Raw genomic sequence first — 21,097 nt, forward strand, 5'->3', positions numbered from 1 at the left:
CAAAGGAAGTGTGAATAGAGGAAAATACAAAGGATTTTGGGGATATGGCTAGAGTTTGGGAATTAATATGAAATATGAATGTTTCCAAGGGACAAATGGGTTTTTGGCTAAGATTTAAGGATTTTCCCAAGGAAAAGGAATTTTAAAGGGAATGATGGAATTTATGAGGGAAGTTGAGGGAGATAAATGAAATATGAAAGGCGATATTGAAATAGGTAGGAATCTTCTTGAACATCACTTTTCCCTATTATTACTCCCATAATGATTAACCATAAGTGATGTTATGACTCTTTTGACCATTTTGATGACTTGACCTATTGATGACATCTAATGGAGTATGAAATCGACCATGAGATGAGACTGAGATGGTGAAAAAGACATTTACTGATGACTCATCATAATGAGTGATGACACGACCAAAATGACATTGGACCATTAAATGGAGGGAATAGTAACATACCTAGGCATACTAACTAGCGATCCAATTTTTATTTGAAATCCTTTGAAACCATAAAAAGTTTGACCTTTGACCCTATCAAGAAAACTTTGAAAGGGCACATTTGATCACCAGTGACTGGCAAGACAGACAGACACTAACATCGGCTCCAGCTGGGGATGGAATCTCCTTTAGGAGGTGTCAATAACATCGTAGACCAAGTAGCCTCATCCATTGGGCATGGAGTCAAAAACAAAAAGACCAAACTCAAAACTAAAAAATGACCGACAAAATGAACTAACTTAACTCTAAAATTGGCTACTAATTGAACTTACTTATGGCAGTAGACCATCGAGATCTTAGGGCCTTCACCTCGGGCTTCAAATCCTGATGATAACCAGCCACTTGTTGAAGATGTATATACAATCATTTGAAATGATCTCTCCAATTTAATCAATCCAGAAAATGGCTACTTACTTGAATCTTGCTCACACTTCCCTTGAGCAGGCAAAAAAAATAAAATAAGATAAAAAAATAAATGAAAATAAAAATAAAATAAAATAAAAATAAAAATAAAAATTAATAGGAAACTCCAAGTATCCATTGAAAATGTGCTCATGATCCATAAATACAAGAAAATCCATCTTCCCTGTTGACTGTAGCAAAATAGTGTAAGGATCCTTAAAAATCTGAAATGTTACCTTGTCTTGAAATCCAACAAAAATACAAGTACTCCTTTCATTTTGATCTGAAAGAATACTTGGTTGCTAATCCATAGGAAGGCATACGGAAGTATGACTTTCTTCTACCGGAGTGTTGGCTATAAATTTCTCAAGCATGAGAAAATATGATTCTATCTTTGGCATATTGTCTATCTCAAACTCATACTCTTCCAATTCATAGTTTAAATCATCCTTGAACAGAAAACATTCTTCAAGATTATTAAACATGCCAATCCTGTCCTCTTCATGAAAGAAGACAATCCTTGTTAGCTAATCTCCTTGAAGGAAATCTACATCACAAATTGGCCTACTCACAACAACTTCCGGTATAGTTTCATCAGTCTCATGATTGTCATCATGTAAACCCAGATTGTCATTTTCAATAATGGAAGAAATTTCAGTCACACATTCTTGACTGTGTGAACACTGCAAACCTGCCTTAACTTGAGTTGTAACATGGCTTTTCAGGAACTGATCTATTTCATCTTGAGACAGGAGAACACTGAGTTTTATAGAAATAAACATTGGCTTGGTGATTTTCATTTTCAAGATCAGGAATAGGCCTTTCTCTATTTTGATCCCAATTTGTTTCATCCAAGGAGGAAGCTATTGATTCTTCTTAGGAGGATAAATCATAAAGGGATTCTAATATATCTTCTTCCATCCATTCTTCATCCTCATACAAATTTTCAAAAAAATTAATGAAATTTTCAGAAATCTCACAACATCTATCCATCATTGATAAGGAAAAATTCCATCTTTGATAATGTTGAAAGAAACTTGAATGAAAATCCTTTAGAGAATATAAACAAGTATATGGTAGACTCGCATGACGTTTCCTCACTTTTTCCTCCAAGGTAGCCATGAAGATCTTCGTTAGCCAATCTTCAGGAAACTTAGTCTTTAATCTATGAATATGAAAATGAAATTTGACCAAATGAAAACTAACATCTTCTCCATCCTAACTTTTAAAATTTGGCAGCGATGTTTACCAATCTATATAAGGAATACGGTTCTGAAAACCAGGAATATGAGCTCGATTCATTTTAGCATACCTTCAAGCAGTTGAATCCATCTTGAAAATATTTAAGTCACCAAGAAGTTCTTCAAACTACTGGTTTTTGAACAATGGAGTCGCCATGAAAATTCTAAACTTTTGGATTCTTAGACACTAGAGTCACCAGGTGAAAGATGCATAGACTTTCTTGTGTGTCTAACCATTGTCCACTATCAACAAATCAGATCTACTCCTTTTCGTTCTTTCCCAGGGAAGATATGATCTTACATTCCCCAACAACGGCGCCAAAATATTATCCTCCACAATGCCCCAAGGTTGAGAAAGGAGATCGACGAAGGTAACCTCAAACCACTTAGGGTTCAACAACTAACCCTACTAAACCGAAGAGGGATCTCTATATAAAGCTCACAGCCAAATATGACTGGAGTAGGAAAAATATATTAGGCTAGGTATTTTCAGCTCTAGGGTTTAAATATTTTAGGGTTTTGTTGGATTAGGAGTGAAAATCAGGGAACTAGGTCAAAAGATCAAAGGTTTCAGTTGAAAGAGATATAGAGGAGCAGGGTAGGTATGCTTTTGTGATACTTTGGGGCTTTGTCGAAGTAGTGTAGGGTGGAAAATAAAAGGTTCAAAATAAGCATGGAAAGCATGAATTAGTTTATCAAAATACTAAGTACACAAAATGATCTTCTTAACCAAAACATAGCTTAATTAAAAAAAATTTGCTTAAAACCTCTTAGGAAAATCACTGAAGAAGGAAGATATGGAAAAGAGACTTGTATATTATTTATATAAAACTATAACAGAGCGAAAATATTATCACAAACTCACAACACAAGAATTCCTGAATAATAGCTACAATAGTCCTTTGATTTCCTATAAAAAGTGATGAAGTACAAGCTACAAGAGTTCCAACCTCTGATGTCCAACCTCTAATACTCTGAAATCTGAAGTATTTATACAATTATTTACAAAAAAATATCTTGAAATAGACTCCAAAATTTACAAAATTCATAAAAGTAGATCAAGACTACTAAAATATCATTTGGTTGAGTTATGGTGCTTTTCTGGGCATTCTGGTGCAACTGAAGCCTCGAATAGACATTTCTGTTAATCCTGCTGACTGATAAACTACATTGCTATTTCCATATTTTCTACATTCAGTTTTGAGAAGTGTTGTAACGAGTGTGCAATGTTGGCTCCTTTTGCTATTGTTTTTTCTATTAAAAGCGAGCGAGTGGGACCGATTCTTCCACTGTTGTTGATCTTTATTGCAATCGCATCCAAGGTGGGCCTATGTCATATCGCAATCGCAATACAGAGAAGGCCTACCATCAACATCACAATCGTAACAGGGAAGGGAGACCTTGCAGGGGAGGAAATCAAAGGTAATGCGATTGTCATGGGTTGGGACTTAACCATAAACCCGGACCCAAAGTTTTTCCAAAATCCAAAACAAATATACTGGCGAGTCAATAAATGGGGCTTTCACCATATCACAATCAAGGACCGGGACTCATAACCGGGGACGAGGATTAAATAGTTGCGGGACTTAATGCACTGCGAGACTATATGCTACGAGACTTAATGCAAGATGGGACTTCTCGGCGAGACGGGACTCATAGCCGGGAGCCAGGATTTATAAAATGCGGGATTTAATGTTGCGGGGTTATTAGCGTGGGGGATTTATCGTGGGATGGGAAGTATCACGAGATGGGGAGTATTTGCAGGATGCGGGATTTTAAATTGGGAGGTGAGACTTATAGCAAGATGTGGGATAGGCCAATTGCGAGATCCCGAAATCGCAATCAAGAAGGGGTATGGGAACATGTTTGATTGTTTCATGCAACACATGCTAATTGTGGGCTACGGAATGATAAAAGGATTTCAATAAAGTTTTAGTGGGTGCAGCTATACTTTAACATAGTGGACTTTCAGCTAGAGTTTATGTATCGCACAAAATGGAATGTGGCTATATTTTTGGAATTGAAAAGAGATTCTGCTAACTTTCAATGTATAACAAAGGAAGTGCAGATAGAGGAAAATACAAAGGATTTTTGGGATATGGCTAGAGTTTGGGAATTAATATGAAATATGAATGTTTCCAAGGGACAAATGAGTTTTTTTCTAAGATTTAAGGATTTTCCCAAGGAAAATTAATTTTAAAGGGAATGAGGGGATTTATGAGGGAAGTTGAGGGAGATAAATGAAATATCAAAGGGGATATTGAAGCAAGCAGAAATATTCTTGAACATCATTTTTCCCTATTACTACTCCCATAATTATTAATCATAAGTGGTGTTATGACTCTTTTGACCATTTTGATGACTTGACCTATTGATGACATCTAATGGAGTATGAAACCGACCATGAGATGAGACTGAGATGGTGAAAAAGACATTTACTGATGACTAATCATAATGAGTGATGACACGACCAAAATGACATTGGACCAAGAAATGGAGGGAGTAGTAACATACCAAGATATACTAACCAGTGATCCAATTTTTATTTGAAATCCTTTGAAACCATAAAAATTTTGACCTTGGGCCCTATCAAAAAAAAATTGAAAGAGCACATTTGATCACCGGTGACTTGCAGGACTGACAGATAATAACACCACCCAAGGTATTTATCCACCCATGAAATTTACCCATTGTATTGTAAGTGGAATTCACCCATGGTATTCATTCATCCATGGTTTTAAGTGATTTCCACCCATGGTATTCAATCACCCATGGTATCTACCTACCCATGGAATTTACCTATGGTATTATAACTAAAAGAAGGATATAAGTAACAAGTCGCATTTTGTAAAAGGATATATTGTCCACCACAATGTAGCTTTTACAGTTATTCTCTATTTTAATAAAAAAATTCTTGGTGGTTTTGTTTAATGTGTGTTGCCCTATTTTCTTTTGGCATTTCAATTTTTCAGATCTTGGGGGCTCCGCCCCCAAGATCCATGTCAATTTTTTAGATCTTGGAGGCCTCCTACCAAGATCTGGATCATTGGTATCAAAGTCAAGTTACGGCTCCATGGGAATGGGGATTTGAAGCATATTTCAGTTTAAATTGTTTTCATCAATATTCAACAAACTTCATGCACGTGATACGACCTCCACAGAGCACTTCCTTGTGCAAAGCGGGAAGAAAAAAAATCATTTTTTGTAGGAATTTTTTGGGCAGCGAGTTTGAAAATCATATCTGGAAATTTTGGTGCAAAATTTACAAAAACAAATAACATATATGTATTCTTTGTGAAAAAATACCCAAATTTAAAAAAACAATTAGTCGAATCAAAGTCTGAATTAGGGAGATATCGTTGATTTTAAATTAGTTGTGTTGAAGAAATTTTTGTGACGGTAATTCATGGATGGTTCCTCTCCTATCATTTTTTTGCAGTTTTTGTTCTGAATTTCAGAAAAATGATTGCATATCTAAGTTCCTCTTGAAAAATCACCCATTTTCAAAAAAACATTGGTCGAATTGGAGTTCGGATGAGGGAGATATTGCTGATTTAAAATCAGCTATTGTTTCTGAACTTTTGTGATGGTGAGATAGTTGCAGCACGAATTTGAATTTCCAGAGTGTCCAAATAGGGATTTCAATCACACAAAAAGATGTAGAATGGACATTATGTTTCTAAAAAGAGGTTACATTAAATATTCTGAATTATATTGACCTACTTATGCCCATTTTAAATTTGTTTTTATATCTGGAGCAGCATTCAGAGTGGGTTCCCTTTGGAGACGTGCCCTCCCACCCTGTTTTAGTAGGCACCTGCTTCACATTCATCAGTTTCAACATAGCAGCATTTGGCTTGGGTTCTTTAGAGATGTGCCCTCCCACCCCAGACTATGTACCCACCTTCTACTTTATCAACAATCAGCACCACAGTTATGGGTCAACCGCACAAAATCCTTGTCATCAAATTCCATTTGTTAGGTCGCACACTGTTAGTATCATAGTTGGTCACAAGAATTACAAGGTATATCTATCCTCATATCTCTTTTTTTCATGGTTACGGGTCATCCACAAACCCACACTTCATCAAAGTCCATTTTCTAGGCTGCACACTGTCAGTATCATAGTTGGTCACAAGCATTAAAGGGTATCTCTATCCTCAGATCTTTGTTCATCGTGGTTATGGATTAACCACACAAAATATTTCTCTTTAGTGGCTATTCATATTCAACAAAGGCTTCTTTGAGGGAACTTCATGCAATGGGGACCATTGCTTCTTAAGGAGGGAGGAATGATTCAAATGGAAATTGGCATCCACCCATGGTATTCATCGATCCATGGTATTTATCCACTCATCGAATATACCCATGGTATTGTAAGTGGCATCCACCCATGGTATTCATCCACCCAAAGTATTCATCCACCCATAGTATTCATCCACCCAAAGTATTTATCCACCCATGGAGTTTACCCATGGTATTGTAAATGGCATCCAGCCATGGAATTCATTCACCCATGGTATTGTAAGTGAGATCCACCCATGGTATTCAATCACCCATGGTTTTTACCCACCCATGGAATTTACCTATGGTATTATAACTAAAAAAATATTCTAAGTAACAAGTCGCATTTTGTAAAAGGATATATTGTCCATCACAATGTAGCTTTTACAATTATATTCTGTTTTAATAAAAAGTTTCTTGGTGGTTTTGTTTAATGTGTGTTCTCCTATTTTCTTCTGGCATTTCAAATTTTCAGATCTTTGGGTCCTCCACCCCCAAGATCTATTTCAACTTTTTAGATCTTGGGGGCCCCCTCCCAAGATCTGGATCATTCAAACCATAACAACCAAAGAAGGAAATAAAAGCAGCAAATAATTTAAGAAGCGAGGAAGAAAGTCTACACTTGAAAGACTAGATACTCTAGGTTGAAAGCTGGTGGAATCAGGACAATACAAGCAAACCTTAGAGATATACTCCTCCCAATATGGACTTTCACTATAAATATTATCTCTTGGAAAATAAATTTCCTGAAGAACCCCTCAAAGCATCAAATTGTTTGTAGAAATATCCAACAAGACTTTCCTATAATCTTGCTCATCTAAGAAACCAAGTGCTCCAGCACTAACTTTTCATCAGTAATATCCAAGATCTGGAAATCATCCAAAAGTATGGCAGTGGACATGAAAGGAGCCTTTGGTGTCCTGGGCTTCACTTAGAATCCATCTCAAATAGGTATGGAACCCCTCTCTCTCAACCCTGTCATTCTTACCTCCTCTTTTCACCTTCTGGGAACTGAACTCCACGATTCCATCTCCAATGTCAACCCCAAGCCCCTTCAAATAAACAAGCCATGTTATACCATCTCTCCTCTCTTAAGAACTAGCTTGATCATACTAAATGGGTTATAAGGGGTGACCTCAACATCATTACCTCTCTCTAGCAAAAAAATGGAGGTTGAAGATAGTTAGACCATGAGTCTAAATTGTTAGGTGCCCTCATAGAGGAAACCAACCTAGTTGACATAAAAACTACCAACGACTTTTTCACTAGGAACAAAAAAAGAGGTGGATCATCCCATAAATCCTCACATCTACATAGATTTTTGGTCTCTAAGGAAATCTTGGTCAACGACCTGAGATCTCGGCAGCAATCCTGCCTCCTCAGGCTCAAATCATTGGCCCATCACCCTCTTCTAGAGAACCTTTGGAAAATCAATGAGGAAACCTTTCAGATTCGAGCAATCTTGGCTCACTGACCCCAACCTTATCTCCAATATTAAAGGATGGTGGAGAGGGATGCGCCATTAGAAGGGATCCAAAATGTTCATATTTCAAAAAAAATTGAAACAAATAAATCTCCTTATTAGGAAATGGAATAAGGAGGATTTTAGCAACATCTTTAAGGAAAAGGAGACTCTAAAAAAGGCAATGTCCTCCCTAAAGCAAGAAATTATCTTTCACGTCCACTCTGAGGAAACCAATGCTTGAGAGGTTGACATCTCCCAGCAACTGGAGGAGCATTATAAGTAAGAAGAAATCTATTGGAAGCAATAATCAAGAGTGCATTGGCTCAAAGTCAGAAAATGCAACACCTCCTTCTTTCATAAATCTTCCATTCAGTATAGAGCTAACAACCAAATCTCCCTTTTCAGAATGGAATCAGGCACCATAGTGGAGACATCGGAAGACATAGAATAGTAACGGGTTAGCTACTTCTCCAGCATATTTCGGGAACTGTGCATTCAGCGCAGAGAAGCCATCAACCAAATCACAACTAATATCCCTCATCTAGTCACTGCATATCACAATGTCACCCTCATGAGACCGGTAATTGAATCTGAGTTCCTATAATTTCTCACTCAAATGGTGGACAACAAAGCTCCAGGTCCTAACAACTTCATTGTCTCCTTTTTCAAAATATATTGGCACTTCCTAGGCAACAAAATACATGACATAGTGGAGGAGTCCATAAGTGCCATATCAATCATCCAGGATTTCAAATCCACCTTCCTAGCACTCATTACAAAGGAGGATAATTTTTCTTTTCCAGGTAAATATAGACCCATATCCCGATGCAAAGTCATTTACAAAATTATCACCAAAATCATTTCAAATAGGCTCAAGCCTCTCCTTCCCTTCCTCCTTTCCCCAAAGAAATCAGGCTATGTGGAAGGTATGAAAATTCTTGATGGAATCATCCTTTCCCATGAGATTATCCACTCCCTCAAAACTCTTAGGAAACCCGGTATGTTGCTAAAACTGAACATGTCAAAGGCCTTTGACAAACTAAGTTGGGACTACATTAAAAGTGCCCTAAAAGCTTTTGGTATTTGTTCTCACTGGATTCAATGGTTCATATCTCTTATCACTACTCCCTTATTCTCCATCCTGGTCAATGACTCTCCCTACGAAACTTTCCTCCCCTCGAGGGGCATTCAATAGGGAAACCCTATCTCCCCATTTCTCTTCATTCTCATGGTGGAATGCCTTGGACAAACCATCAATTCTTCTAAATCTAAAGCATCTCTCAAAGGCCTCTTCATTCACAATAACTTTGCTCACACCCATCAGAAATTCGTAAATGACACCCTCCTTATCAACCACCCCTTTATTCAGCTAGAGAAATAAAATCCATTCTCAACCTCTTCTCCTCGGCCTATAGAATTGATATCAACCTAGAAAAATCCCAAATATTCTTCTTTAACACCCCCAACATCACTCACCGGAACATACAGTGCATCCTTGGCTTCATAATTGCCTCTCTCCCCTCTAAAGACCTCGAAGCCTCCCTCACTGACTCTGCAATCAAGCACTCATCTTAATGAGGCCTCATTGACAAAATCACCTCCAAACTCAATTGTTGGACTCATTGAGCCCTAAATAACTCCAGCAAGCTTTTCTTTCTCAATTATGTCCTCCAATCCATGCCATTGTACGTTTTCTTAGTCCTAGTTTCCCCCAAATGGCTCCTCAAGAGTATCAGGAACATCTTGTGCTCCTTCTTTTGGGGAGGGGCATATCTAAAGCACAAATAGCCCCTTGTCAAGTGGTACACCCTATGTCTCCCAAAACCCCATGGAGGACTTGGTCTTCGGGATCTGGAAGTTGTTAACAAGGTCATGGGCACTAAGATCTGGTGGAAATAGATCAAATACAGACATGAACTATGGACCCTATTGTACCTCTGAAGATAATTCTAGGTTAGGAATTATGCAAGAGCATCAACTTCAAGCATGTGCAAATGAAAACTGAGTGAAAATATAATGACAAAGAAGAACTTACAAGGACACAAGCTATTTTGAAATGAATCCAGAATCCTTTTATTATTTCATAAATAACTTTGAAGGATACAAGTCTACTCAAAAGTCTATCACAATGGTTCAACCATTTCTAAGCGTTTATTCTAAGTATTTATAGAAACCTTTACATATCAAATCGGATTTCAAATAAAATACATTCACAAAATATATATGTTTAAAGACATGGATATTTCTAGATATGGATGGAAAAATAGGAAAATCTGCTGAAAATTTATTGCGTTGTTGAGACTATGTAGGAGTCTAGTGATGACTATTGCTACTTTGTTGGAAATGTTGTCGCCTTTATGCTGAAAATTATGTGCTTTAGTTACACTTCACTCGATTAATTGTAGTAAACAGTCCCACCTTTCTTCACTTGGGATAGAAAAGATAACTATATTTCTAAACCTTTCATCCACCTCGGTGTAAGTGTCAAAAGTTGGTTTATTTACAAAAAGGTGGTGGACCTCATGTTGAATATTTAAATCAAATTGTATTCCTTATATGAATTCTTCCGCATTGATATTTCCTTTAGCTTTTGCAAACTTGGAAGCGTGAGCACCTATGTTGCACAATTGTTCTTGGTAGTTTTCTAATGGGATCAATTTGCCATTAGAATTCCTGAGAGTAGGCAAGCCTTTTTCCTGCAGCAATGTAAATTTTTTGTTGAACCTTCTGACCTGCAACTCAAGATCTTTGCATTTATTTTCCAACTGTATCATCAAATTATTTTTGGTCAAGATCCTCTTAACCTCCATGACTATTGTTGTTCTGTCTGGAATGTTCAAGTCTTCTAGTTCCTCCTTGGTTTTGGAATTTAGCAGCTTGATGATCTTTTGTGCTTCTTCTGGCCTATGCTCCAAATCTACCTTTGTATTTTCTATTGTTGCCTTAACTCTATGCACAAGTTCTTCCTATTCAAAAGTAATTTGTATTGAAGGCCACATGTCTATTATGTTGGCATTTATATTTTTCCAAATACTGTTCTTAGCCTCTGCTAACATTTGAATGAAAAAGGACTAGTCTTCATATTTTTATACTTGTTACATGAGTTTGTATTTTTTCTGGAGTTCTAACAAATATGCATTGTCAGTTTTAAGTTTACTCTTCTCCATCTTAGCCAATGTTGCTGACAATTTTTCTTTTTCTAACTAAACTGTTCATAATTTGTCCAGAGCTCTGGTAATTTCTTTTGTAGATTCTAAAACTATGGTCTTTTCTGAAGTTTTTTCCACTGTACATGTGCTTGATCTAGATGCTCCTGCTCCTTCCCACTATTCTTTTTCTTTGAACATTGCTTCCATGCCCTACTCAATATTTTGTATCTTTACATTTTCCTCAACCACTATAGTAAAAAATTTTACTTTCTCCATTTCTATATTGGAAACCTCTTTAGCTTGAGGATGTTTTGTGGAGCGTAGATTGAATTGCTTCCTCAATGCTTGAATGTTTGCTTCCTTATTTTTGATGAGCTCTTATGCTGCTTTGATATCCTTAGGATCACGTCCTAACTTTATGATCAAATATTCCATAGATTTGATCATGTTATCCTTAGCAAATGATGACATATTTTCAATCTTTAACTGAGAATTCATGTTATTCAAAGATGACTATAATTTGGAAACGATCATTGTTGAACTAGTGAGAAATGAAAATATCAACTCTCTTGTTTGTTTATGTAAATCGATCTGATCGATTTCATTTATTTTATTAGTACCAATTAAAAAAATGGAGGCTTTATAGTCTTCATCACTCCTGGGGGTTGGCACTAGAGGTTCCATGAAGGCCATATGGAACTATCTTTTTCTGAATCAAATGCAGAAAGTAATATTTGTTGAGTCTTAGTTGTATGCTTCCAAAACTCAGAGTAGGTGGAAGCCTTCAAAGCTTCATTTTTTAATTTTATTTCCTTGTGTCTTGAAAAGATATTATGCTAAGTTGAAACCTTTGAACTGGATGACACTGGAGATTGGATTGTTTCTTCTATAGTAGGTGATTGTACTATTTCTTCTACTTGAGTAGAAGGAATGTTAGGGGTCCCTGATAAAATCATTGTGGTTGGCTTCTCTATGTCCCCTTCCTCTGGAGTTTCATCTTAAATAATAATCACTTGATGATTGACTTGAGAATCTGACTTCTGAGTATTATTTTGGTCCTTGGTCTTTTTCCTTTTGAAAACAAGAAATTGTGCAGCTTCAGAGTCAGTTGGGGATATGTCTTCTCTTTCCCTTTTGAAAATATTTTCTTTAAAAATAGGTGTCTGCATGGTTGATTGGCTCACTAGTTGTTCTTTAGCTTCCTATAAAGTAGCCTCTATCCATTCTTCCTAATTGGCATACTGTTCAATCTCAGGCCTTGGTGTGTGTTCATAGGAAGTACTTTTCTATTCCAATATGAGCTTGGAAATGATTCCCCGAGGATCATAAGGCCAAGAAATACTGAGTTTGAATTTCATTTGACTTAAGATTGCACTTATTTCCTTTGTTGCAGCTCTGGTGTTGATGATGTAGTGTTGGGTCCCTATAATACTAGTGATTACCCCATTACTATTATAGTTATACCCCTTATTTATATTGTTGTGCCCCTATTACCCCCATATTGTTATTTATGTGCCCCATAGAATCCCTCTATTGTTATTTTTGTGGCTTTATATTATTATTGTTAGGTCGGCTGGATTATATTGTGACTCCTTAGACTCCTATATATAGAAAGGAGGTTTTGTCATTTGAATCATCAAAGAATTGTTCATTTATGTAATGTAAAGGAGTTTGCCCCCTCGAAGAGGCTGAATTCTAAGGCGTTGATCTATCTTTTCTATCTTTTCTTGAGCTGGTTTCATAACATTTGGTATCAGAGCTTTGGATTCTAGGGTTTCACTGCTCCAAACAGGTCATCGTGGCATTTTCACTATAAATTTTTTTTCTGTGACGTTTCAGAAGTCGCAAAAAAAACCCATTTGAGAAGAAATCGCGTTGAACCTTGGGTCCGCATTTCAGAGTTTTTTGCGCGATATTTGCGGAGATATGATCTGAGGAAGTTGGTCTTTTTGCAGACTCCTGAATTACATTCAAAACAGGTGACCTGGGGAAAATCGTCATAACTTTCTCTCTAAGGATCGAATTTAAGTTTCATAAGAAGGTACAGAAAGAGGACGGACTGTAGTTTCTTGTGGGTGTTTTTTAGATCCAAAGGTAGAAACAGTGACTCGTGGCACGTCGTACAAGTTCGCTCTACTGAAATAGTCTATAATCAAGTCACTGTGGGAGATTGTGCATAACTCTTTCTTGGAGAATCCAATTTGGATCAGACTAGTGGCATTGGAAAGAGGACACAGAGAGCTACTACAGGTCACAAGCTCAGAACTAGATGATTGGAAAGTACAGAGATACATCAGAGGTAATATCGAGCTCCTACAAAGTGAAAAAAGGTGTGTAGATTTTTTTAAATTTTTGCTTAAGCTTGGTTTGAAAATTTATTTTGAAGGAATTCAAAGGGCATAGTAGAGAATTATTATCGGTAACTGATGCCCCGAGGAAAGAAAATGCAAACACCTAGTAAGGAACCTGAAAGCTCTAGCATGACTCATGAAGAAGAGGAAGAAATGCTACATGATATATCAAAATTACAAGAACAAGTGCAACAAATGTCACGCTCACAAAAGTTAACAGATGCTAAGATAAATGGCGTGGAAGCTAAGATGAATGGCATGGAAGCTAAGATGGACAATTTGAAGATAGATTTGAACACAAATTTGAAGACAGGGATGGCAGACTTGAAGACAGATTTGACAAATTTTCTACAAGAAATACTTACTAATGGTGAAAAGGTAGTAAAGAAAACTCATGATGAGAACAAAAGAAATGTTAATCATGATTCCATAGACGCTAATGTTGGATCGAAGAATCACCATATTCCAAAAATCGATATGAGGAAGTTTGATGGCAAGGATCCCGCCACATGGATATTACAGATGGAGCAATTCTTCGATCTCAATAATGTGCAAAACGCACAAAAGGTACGTATGGCAACTGTATATTTGGAACCAAATCAGTTTGTATGGTATCAATGGCTTTGTTCTCGTAAACAATTTATCACTTGGGCAATTTTTACGGAAGAATTGATAGCACATTATGAGGATACAAAAAGCAACACTTTTTTTAGCCAATTGATAAGTCTCAAACAAAAGGGTTCAATAATGGAGCACATTGAGGAGTTCCAAAAATTGAACATAAGGGTAAAAGATATTCCAGAGGAGCATAGGATTGATGTGTTCATAGGGTCTTTAAAGGATAATATCCAACATGATGTTCGCCTTTGGGAACCTGATTCATTAGAGAAGGCATTCAGGTTAGCAAGAAAAATGGAAAGCAAAATTATGGCAACTAGGAAGCATACCACTCACAACTATAAAGACGGAAGTGTTGTTGCCCCTAGTCTTCCACAACCTACAAGGTTGACACCACAACAATTGGAAGAAAAAAGAGCAAAAGGGCTTTGTTACAATTGTGATAGCAAATACACAAAAGGTCATAAGTGTGCTGAGAAGAAATTATTCTACATAGATTGTGAAGAGGAAGAAGAAAAGGAGCAAGAAAGGTCAAAAGAAGAGGATATATTCCAGGAACAAAGCCTAGATGAAGAAAAAATAAATCCGACCATATCTTGTAATGCATTGGCGGGAATTACCACTCCTCAAACCATCAAGATAGAAGGACAAATCAAGAAGAAAAAGGTAATAGTGTTGATTGATTCAGGAAGCACCCACAATTTTATTCATTGTAGGGTAGCAAAAGAATTGAATTGCTTCCTATATCCAGCACCAGAGTGTCAAGTGATGATTGCAAATGGAGGAACAATAAATTGCTCTGGAAAGTGCCATAATATCAAGCTATCCATGGGAGAATATGTATTGACTAGCCCAATGCTTTCCATTCCAATGGGAGGTGCTGATGTTGTACTAGGAGTCCAATGGCTACAATCCTTGGGTACAATAGCTTTTAATTTTCAAGAACTTTTCATCAAATTTTCTACGGAAGGAAAGGAAGTTGAATTAAGGGGTATTGCAGGGAAACCAGGAAAGATAATCAGCTCTAATGGCATGACAAAGCTTCTAAAAAAGGAGCAAAGAGGTGTAATTGCACAATTATGTTCGCTAGATGTTTCCACATTGGAATCATCTATTTCTCCAGATCTCCAAAAAGTCCTGGACAATCATTCCAAGGTATTTGAGACTCCCAAAGGTCTCCCACCTATGCGTGATCATGATCATGCTATTCATCTGATTCCAGGAAGTGTTCCTCCAAACATCAGGCCGTACAGATATCCCTATGTCCAAAAAAGTGAAATTGAACGTATGGTTGCAGAAATGCTAGAGGCTGGTATAATTCAACCAAGTCAAAGTTCTTTCTCAGCTCCAGTAGTATTGGTGCACAAGAAGGATGGATCATGGCGCATGTGTCCGGATTATAGGGAGCTCAACAAGCTCACTATTAAAGATAAGTTCCCCATTCCTGTCATTGATGAATTACTGGATGAATTGCATGGATCAATTTACTTCACCAAGTTGGATCTTCGTTCGGGATATCATCAAATCAGAATGAAGATTGAAGACATTCCGAAAACGGCATTTAGAACTCATGAGGGTCATTATGAATTTTTGGTCATGCCTTTTGGCCTTACCAATGCACCTTCAACATTTCAAGGTTTGATGAATTCAATTTTCAAACCATTCCTTAGAAAATTTGTGTTAGTATTTTTTGATGATATACTAATCTACAGCAAGTCTTGGAAGGATCATGTTGAACATGTTGACAGGGTGCTACAACTATTGGAGGAGAAACAATTATATGCAAAAAGATCCAAATGTTTCTTTGGAGTCCAGGAGGTGGAATATTTGGGTCATATTGTATCTCATGAAGGAGTTAAGGTAGACCCTAGCAAAATTAAAGCCATTAAGGAATGGAAAATCCCCACATCCATAAAGCATCTGCGAGGATTTCTTGGGTTGACAGGGTATTATCGCAAGTTTGTTAAGAATTATGGGAGAATAGCAGCACCTCTAACAACATTATTGAAGAAAGATTCATTTTCATGGACTCCGGAAGCAACAAAGGCCTTTGAACATCTTAAAGAGGCAATGTGCCAAGCACCGGTCTTAGCTACACCGGACTTCACAAAAACCTTTATTGTGGAATGTGATGCTTCAGGAAATGGAATTGGTGCTGTTCTAATGCAAGATGAAAGACCCATTGCTTTTGAAAGTCGTCCAATCAAGGGAAAGTTTTTAAGCAAAGCTATTTATGAGAAGGAAATGTTGGCAATACTCCATGCACTTAAGAAATGGCGACCCTACCTAATGGGAAGACACTTCAAGGTAAAAACGGATCATGATAGCCTTAAATACTTTTTAGAACAAAGATTATCCTCTGAAGAGCAACAAAAGTGGGTCACAAAGATGTTGGGTTATGACTTTGAAATCATCTACAAAAAAGGGAAGCAAAATGTGGTGGCAGATGCACTCTCAAGAAAGGATGAGGATGTGGAAGCATTGTTGTGTGCCATTTCTATTATCCAACCAGATTGGATAAACGAAGCAAGGGAGGAATGGAAGAATGACGAAGAAGTGTGGGCACTTATTCGAAAGCTACAACAAGATTCCAGTACTTCTGATACATTTAGCTGCAAAAATGATTCGTTATGGTACAAAGATCGCTTATACCTCTGTAAGAATTCCCAGCTAAAACAAAAGATTCTTATGGAATTGCACACTTCTCCCTTAGGAGGGCACTCAGGATTTTTAAAAACTTACCACAGGGTTAAGAAGGAATTTTTTTGGGATGGCCTTAAATCAGATATTCAAAAGTTTGTGGCGGAATGTTTGGTTTGCCAACAAAATAAAGTTGAAACAATTAAGACACCGGGTCTATTACAACCTTTATCCATTCCAAGCCAACGTTGGGAGGAGGTTTCAATGGATTTTATCACAGGTTTACCCAAGTCTGAGGGAAAGAGTGTCATCATGGTGGTAGTTGACAGACTTACCAAGTATGCACACTTTTGTGCATTATCACATCCATTTAAAGCCAGTACAGTTTCTACTGCATTTATGGAAACAGTTCAAAAGCTACATGGAAACCCAAAGATTATTGTAAGTGACAGAGATCCCATTTTCACTGGAAATTTTTGGACAGAATTATTTTCTTGTCTTGGTACTCAGTTAGCTCATAGCTCATCTTATCATCCTCAATCTGATGGGCAAACTGAGATAGTAAACAAATGTTTGGAAGGATATCTTCGTTGCTTTGTATCTGATAAACAGACACAATGGGTCAAATGGTTGCCTCTGGCTGAATGGTGGTATAACACTTCCTTCCATACAGCAACAAAAATGACCCCATTTATGGCACTTTATGGGTATCAACCACCATCCATCACATCATATTTAAGAGAAAATTCTAAGGTTCAGGCAGTGGAACATCACATCGAACATCAACAACAAGTCCTCCAACTCTTAAAGGATAACCTCGTGTTGGCACAAAATAGAATGAAACAACAGGCAGATCAACATCGCAGTGAAAGAAGTTTTGATGTAGGTGATTGGGTATTCCTACGGCTACAACCATATAAGCAAATGTCCCTAAAGCAAGCTAAGAAGGATAATAAATTATCACCAAAGTATTATGGTCCGTACAAGGTGTTGCAAAAGATTGGTACTATGGCATACAAATTGGAGCTTCCTGCAGCTTCTCGATTGCACCCAGTTTTCCATGTTTCATGTTTAAAGAAGGTTATAGGCGACAAGCTCCCAATTCAAACAATATTGCCAGAACTTGACGAGGAAGGAAAAATTATATTGGAACCGGAAGCAGTCACAGAAACAAGAACTCGACAGCTACGAAATCGATCAATTTCAGAGTATCTTATCAAGTGGAAGAACTTATCCGCTGAAGATTCCACATGGGAGGATGAGAATTTTATGCAGAAGTATCCAGAACTACTCAAGCGTTGAGGACAACACTTTTTTGAAGGAGAGGGCATGTTGGGTCCCTATAATACTAGTGATTACCCCATTACTATTGTAGTTATACCCCTTATTTATATTGTTGTGCCCCTATTACCCCCATATTGTTATTTCTGTGCCCCATAGAATCCCTCTATTGTTATTTTTGTGGCTTTATATTATTATTGTTAGGTCGGCTGGATTATATTGTGACTCCTTAGAATCTTATATATAGAAAGGAGGTTTTGTCATTTGAATCATCAAAGAATTGTTCATTTATGTAATGTAAAGGAGGTTGCCCCCTCAAAGAGGCTGAATTCTAAGGCGTTGATCTATCTTTTCTATCTTTTCTTGAGCTAGTTTCATAACATGTAGGGGCATATATGATCTTTTAGTTTGAATTGTGATTTCTTCTTGTAAGAGACAAAATGCACTTAATCCATATTTAACATTTTCCTAGAGTATTCCAATGCAAATATCCTAACAGGTACAAAAAATGGCAACCTATAAGGAGGAAATTATGATCCATAAACTCTAATCTCAGTGTAGTTCTGGTATAAATACCAGTCTCCAACTTTGGCTTGCTCTGACAAGTGTAAAAATTTCTTTATCTCTAGTGAAATCCTTGGGATTACATCACTGCTTAGAAAACATAGTGAGGTATATAAAAAATTATCAACATAATCAGTATAAGAATACTCCTCTAAGTTATTTCTAACCAGAGAAATCTAGTGAATGACTGACCAGGGGTTAATTTTGCTATATGTCTTCTGTAAAGGGAACTTAAATTTTTCTAATTGATAAAATATCATAAGGTAAACTAAGACTGACTATTACTTAAAGACATCGTCTACTTTGAAATTGACACACTGGTCATGAATTGAGTTGGCCAAAAACTAACTGTAATTGAAAAGGAGGGAGGGTTGTTTTCCAACTGCAAAAGTAGATAAAAATCCTAACACTATCTCGTCTACCCACTGATCATTATGGTACCCAAGCAGTCGGGTTACCATAGAAATTACTTGCTTGGACATTTCAGGGAAAATTGAAGTTGGATATGGGGGACTAGTCCTGGGTAATTCAGCATTTTCGAGAAGAAAATACTCAAAAATCTGGGCTCTCTGAGGGAATGTCAGTTTATTATATAATTCCATTAAAATATCAGCATAAAAATGATGATGGGAGGCCTGATATTCAATTTGCAGGGCCTTGCAAATACTTTCATGGGAAATGGAGAAAATGACTTCATTGTTTTGGGAAATGATAGCTTTTTGACTCGGCAAATATCTAAGGTGGCACCAAATAGAGAACTCAGGGAAAAAGTGAGTCTGGGGGGAAAAAGCTATGGGAGAAAGGATTCCCAGATACTCAATTTGTCACTTTTATCCAGGTACTTTTGCTTTGCCCAGTTATGGAGCTTGTAGAGGTCAAATTCAGACAGGGTTTCTGCAATTTTGTATTGGATGTCTATTAGGGGAGCCTTGTCAAAATCTGGTACTAGGGGAATGAGGGGATTTGACTCTGTATCCTTTCCCTTTCCTTTACAGTTTGACATCATGAAAGTGAAGGAGGGCATATATAAAAAACAATACTGGATAAAATCTTGCAAGAAAAAAGCTCAAGAACAGGATTACCCGTGAAAATTGTTGACTGTGCGCAGGAAAATTGTTGTCGAACGCTGGTAGTTGGTGGCAGTTCGCTTTTCTCCTACAGCATCAATAGCAAGCAAAAGGAAAAGAACTACTGGCATCAAAGGATTTTATAACAGTTGAACCGGTTTGATAACAGAAAGATTAACGTCTGTGGAGTGGAGAGGTTTTATTAGAAAATGGATATACGACAGGAATTTATGAGATAATGTTCATAAGAGATTTCACGGCAGATTTTTGAATGTTAATGGACATATGACATGGCAGGACAAGTGGTAGAAGCAGAGTGGCAAGGGATCAGAGACACATGGTGGGAAAGGAGTGGTGGAAGGATGAGCCATTAGCAAGAGGCAAAGTTGGTATTTCGGGGGGGGGAGTGCAAGCAGTAAGCGAAATTGGGAGGTGTCCCCACAAAATGGCCCAGCGGTTGCCACATCTTTGTTGGTAATTTCGGGAGAAACAGCTTTTTGAGTCCCCCCCCATGCTAACTGTCGGAAGCGCGTGGGGGGCCGAAATGCCTTATCCATCGTAGATCTTCGCGGGACAAATCGCCATTGTTGACTTTAGCACGATGTTTATTTGCAAACGACAAAATTAATTTGTCATATTATAACATAATAAAAATCAAATAAGCATAATAACCAAGGTTTAAAACTAAAAAATTAACATTTTCAAATTTTGAAAGCGGCATTTCAATTTGCTCACTAGTTTTATTTTTCTAGGGATTCATTTGATAGTTTTGTCATTTTTCTCATATTCATTTTTCTATCCCCTTTTATTTTTCATTTTCTTTTCCTATATATATATATATATATATATATATATATATATATATTATATTCTTTTTTTTTTTTGATATTTAAATGTAAAATACAAAAGAATGTTACAACATCGACTCCATCTAGGGACTGTGTTTCCCTGTGAGATACAGAGAACATGCAGACACATGTGCCTTCTCCTCGGGCTATGGAGTCTTTGCTGTGAAAATCACACTTGACATGAAAATGTAAATAAAACTGGTATTGTACAATGGACTGTGGTTGTAACATCTTTCACTACTAAATATATTGCTTGAGATACTGACGATTAATAGGCAATGAAGAATATCTTCCTTCTAGGTTCTGTAGAATAAGAGTATTGTTACCTTTGACCTCTGCAATGTTGAATGGGCCCAACTAGAGATTATCAAATTTACCATATTTCTCTTTTTCTTCTCTTCGGGCATCCCATATCAAAACCAAATCTCCTTCCCTGAAATCTCTTTATCTAGCTTTCCTATCAAACAAACTTTTCATCTCGTTTTTATATTGACGAAGTTTATATTGAACTTCATCTCTATCTTCATTTAATTCTATAATGTGGTTGATTCTTCTAGAAAAATCATTAGGCTCTTCATTTTAGCCTTGTAAAAACTTCATGACAGGAAAATCTAGCTGTGTAGGAGAAATAGCCTCAGTGCCATAGACAAGCTGAAAAGGGGATCTATATGTTGATCTTTTGGGTGAA

This window comes from Pinus tabuliformis, chromosome 6 (assembly GCF_031772625.1).
Source record: "Pinus tabuliformis cultivar Carrire ecotype Pingquan chromosome 6, CPIR1, whole genome shotgun sequence".
NCBI classification, from domain to species: domain Eukaryota; kingdom Viridiplantae; phylum Streptophyta; class Pinopsida; order Pinales; family Pinaceae; genus Pinus; species Pinus tabuliformis.